Source organism: Lactuca saligna, chromosome 8, assembly GCF_052625555.1.
Source record: "Lactuca saligna cultivar CGN05327 chromosome 8, ASM5262555v1, whole genome shotgun sequence".
NCBI classification, from domain to species: Eukaryota; Viridiplantae; Streptophyta; class Magnoliopsida; order Asterales; family Asteraceae; genus Lactuca; species Lactuca saligna.
Window position 1 is genome coordinate 17,880,088 of NC_136424.1, and position 4,562 is coordinate 17,884,649.

A 4,562-nucleotide genomic window follows, 5' to 3' on the forward strand; every position below is an offset into this window, starting at 1 on the left:
TTCTTTTTTTAAATATTATTTTCAGAACTTGAATTAATTAAAAAAAAATAAAAAAAAATAAAAAAAATAAAAAAATACGTCTTACGGTCTCACAAAATTAAGCCGTCTCACATGAACCTAATCCTATATATATATATATATATATATATATATATATATATATATATATATATATATATGAATTTGTTTTTAAAAATCTCATAAATTAAAAGCTGTTTTTGATCATTTTTATAAATTTTAAAAAATAAACTGAAGTAAAAAAAAGCTAGAGACGAAACACATTTTGTTCTATTTTTTACTCGATTAGAACTTAAATTATGGAGAGGGGTTGATACTTGATAGGTTCTATTGTTCAAACCTCTAAAACCCCCGTCCCCCTCCTCCCTCTTTCTCTCGATCTCATACTAAAAGCCCTAGTTTTGTCACTCATTGAACATTTGGTCTCCCTACTTCCTCACAACCTAGGGTTTTAGCAACCCATTGCCATGTATCTCTACAATCTCACCCTCCAACAGGCCACCGGCATCGTATGTGCCATCAACGGCAGCTTCTCCGGTGGTAACAAGTCCCAAGAAATAGTCGTCGCCCGCGGAAAAGTCCTTGAACTCCTGCGTCCCGACGAAAACGGTAAGATCCAAACTATTCTCTCCGTTGATGTTTTTGGTGCTATTAGATCCCTAGCTCAGTTTAGGTTAACCGGTGCCCAAAAAGACTACATCGTTGTCGGCTCCGACTCTGGTCGCATCGTCATTCTCGAATATAACAAGGAGAAAAATGTGTTCGACAAAATTCACCAGGAAACTTTCGGGAAATCTGGAAGTCGTAGAATCGTCCCGGGGCAGTATTTAGCAATTGACCCAAAAGGTCGCGCTGTTATGATTGGTGCTTGTGAAAAGCAAAAGCTCGTTTATGTTCTTAACAGAGATACGGCTGCGAGGTTAACTATTTCTTCTCCATTAGAGGCACACAAGTCACACACAATTACTTACTCCATAGCAGGGGTTGATTGTGGGTTCGATAATCCTATATTTGCTGCTATAGAGTTGGATTATTCAGAGGCCGATCAGGATTCCACCGGTCAGGCTGCAAACGAGGCTCAAAAACATCTTACCTTCTATGAACTAGATTTGGGGCTTAATCATGTTTCAAGGAAATGGTCTGAGCAGGTTGATAATGGTGCTAACATGCTGGTAACTGTCCCTGGTGGTGGTGATGGTCCAAGTGGTGTCCTTGTTTGTGCTGAAAATTTCGTCATCTACAAGAATCAAGGTCATCCAGATGTTCGGGCAGTGATTCCTAGAAGGGCAGATCTGCCTGCTGAACGTGGGGTTCTTATAGTTTCAGCCACCATGCACAAACAAAAGTCAATGTTCTTCTTTCTTCTCCAAACAGAGTACGGGGATGTCTTCAAGGTCACACTTGATCATGATAACGAACGAGTTACAGAGTTAAAAATAAAGTATTTTGATACCATACCTGTCTCATCTTCAATGTGTGTCATGAAACTAGGGTTTCTATTTGCTGCATCAGAATTTGGGAACCATGCTCTGTATCAATTCCAAGCCATTGGAGCCGACCCTGATGTAGAGTCATCATCAGCTACATTAATGGAAACCGATGAAGGATTCCAACCAGTGTTCTTCAAGCCTAGAGGTCTTAAAAACCTTGTTAGAATCGACCAAGTTGAAAGCTTAATGCCCATTATGGACATGAAAGTTGTAAATCTTTTCGAAGAAGAAACTCCTCAAATTTTTACCCTTTGTGGTCGGGGCCCACGTTCATCTCTTAGAATACTAAGACCAGGGTTAGCCATCAGTGAAATGGCTGTCTCACAACTTCCTGGTGTCCCAAGTGCAGTATGGACTGTGAAGAAGAATGTGAACGATGAATTTGATGCTTACATTGTGGTCTCATTTGCAAATGCAACACTTGTTCTTTCCATTGGTGAAACTGTTGAAGAAGTTAGCGACAGTGGGTTTCTTGATACTACACCTTCACTTGCTGTTTCATTAATAGGCGATGATTCTTTAATGCAAGTACATCCAAGTGGTATTAGACATATAAGAGAAGATGGGCGTATAAACGAATGGAGAACACCTGGAAAAAGAACTATTGTGAAAGTCGGATCAAACAGACTTCAAGTTGTTATTGCATTAAGTGGAGGTGAGATTATATACTTTGAAGTAGACATGACTGGACAGTTGATGGAAGTTGAAAAGAACGAAATGTCGGGTGATGTGGCATGTTTGGATATAGCTCCTGTTCCTGAAGGAAGACAAAGATCCCGGTTTCTTGCAGTTGGATCATATGATAAAACCATCAGAATCTTGTCTTTAGATCCTGATGACTGTATGCAGGTTTTAAGCTTACAGAGTGTCTCTTCACCTCCTGAATCACTTCTGTTTCTTGAAGTTCAAGCTTCTATAGGTGGTGAAGATGGTGCAGATCATCCTGCAAGTTTGTTTTTAAACGCGGGTTTACAGAGTGGGGTTCTTTTTAGGACAGTGGTGGACATGGTGACAGGTCAGCTTTCAGATGCCAGATCCCGATTTCTAGGGCTTAGAGCTCCTAAATTGTTTTCTATTTTGGTGAGAGGGAGACGTGCTATGCTTTGTTTGTCTAGTAGACCATGGTTAGGTTATGTTCACCAGGGTCACTTTCTTTTAACCCCTCTTTCATATGAAACCCTAGAATATGCAGCTTCTTTTTCATCCGATCAATGTGCTGAAGGTGTTGTTGCGGTTGCTGGTGATGCTTTAAGGGTTTTCACAATCGAAAGATTAGGTGAAACTTTTAACGAAACTGCTATTCCCTTAAGGTACACTCCAAGAAAATTTGTGTTTCATCCTAAAAAGAAACTTTTGGTGACGATTGAAAGTGATCAAGGGGCGTTTCCGGCAGAATTACGCGAAAGTGCGAAAAAGGAGTGTTTTGAAGCAGCGGGTCAAGGGCAAAATGGTAAAATGGAGATTGAAAACGGTAATGATGATGAAGATAAAGACGACCCGTTATCCGATGAACAATACGGGTACCCGAAAGCTGAAGCAGATAAATGGGTATCTTGTATTAGGGTTCTTGACCCAAAGTCAACTGAAACTACTTGTTTATTGGAGCTTCAAGATGATGAAGCAGCTTTTAGTCTTTGTACTGTGAATTTTCATGATAAGGAGTATGGAACACTTTTAGCTGTGGGGACAGCAAAGGGTTTACAGTTTTGGCCTAAAAAATCTTTAGTTGCTGGATATATTCATATTTATAGATTTGTAAAAGATGGAAGATCACTTGAACTTTTACATAAAACACAAGTTGATGGGGTCCCACTTGCTTTGTGTCAGTTTCAAGGAAGATTGCTTGCTGGAATCGGATCTATTCTCAGGCTTTATGATTTAGGGAAAAGAAGACTGCTTAGAAAATGTGAAAACAAGTTGTTTCCAAACACAATCAATTCCATTCATACGTATTAGGGTTCTTGACCCAACTGGTTTCCAGACACGTACATCTTTTATGAAATTTTATGATTGGTGAATGTTATATTTTGATGTTTTGCTAAGTATGTGTATTTAAAAATGAAATTTTTGGCTCGTATTTTTGGGGTGTTACACTAAGGTTGAGAACTTATCATGTTGACATATTCTTATTTCTGTGCTATTCCAGTTATGTTAACGATGTATGTGAGTTCTATGAGTTCTCATTTGATTATATAAAGGCAAAGCACCTTGATCAGTGAAGGTGCATTGATTTGTTTGGGTGAACTGCCAAATAACTTAAAAGAAATGGTAGGCCCATGAGCTACCTGATGGAAAGAAATTGAGATTAAGTAAGTTCGGTTCATATGAGTTTGGATTTGTCATAAACCTTGTCTCATGATCGTGGTTGGAAATGGCAGATTCACATGGATAGGAACACATACACCATAAAATCTAAGTGGCAAGAGGTTTCTCTCTAGTTCATGACAATGATTGTGAGGAAACGTTTTCACTAGTAGATTTTATAGGATTAATGTCATTAGAGTTAGCGGTTGTGAAAGTTGCGTTCTCAAATTCGAGTATGATTACGACATCCCTTGTCATAGTTCGAATTATGATAATTGGCAAATTGTTTAAACATTTGGTACTTGTTGCTATAAGTTCGGAAAGGTTTAGACACACACATAAGCTATTTAATGAAAGGTGTATAAGCTTGAGAAGTCTAGGCTAAGACTAATTGAAGCACCACGTATCAGAAATCTGAACTCTAGTAAGAAAGTCAACAAGTATTGATTTTTAGAAGTCCAGTTGATATCTGAATACATGTCAAAGCTAGTGAGAGTATAAGTGTTGTGTTAATAGGAGCATAATCGTTATTCTAGTGAGTATATAATTACTAATCTAGTGGGAGCATAATTATTATATTGAGTATTTCAAAGTTGGCATTGCTATTTATAGAAAGGGAGAGGGTACTATTATTTCATTTCTAATCTAAAAGTTTAGTTGGAAGTACTAATCAAACTTAGTCATGAACATATATGAATATCAGGTTGAAATATTTTAACATTGGAAATTCTATATATGGAAATATTATAG

The 4,562-nt window shown here is 37.9% G+C and overlaps 1 pseudogene; it reads left to right on the top strand.

Annotated features, from left to right (window-relative positions):
- The first annotated feature begins 332 nt into the window (after positions 1-332).
- Positions 333-3,550, top strand: LOC145008950 (spliceosome-associated protein 130 A pseudogene; annotated as a pseudogene).
- The last annotated feature ends 1,012 nt before the right edge of the window (positions 3,551-4,562 follow it).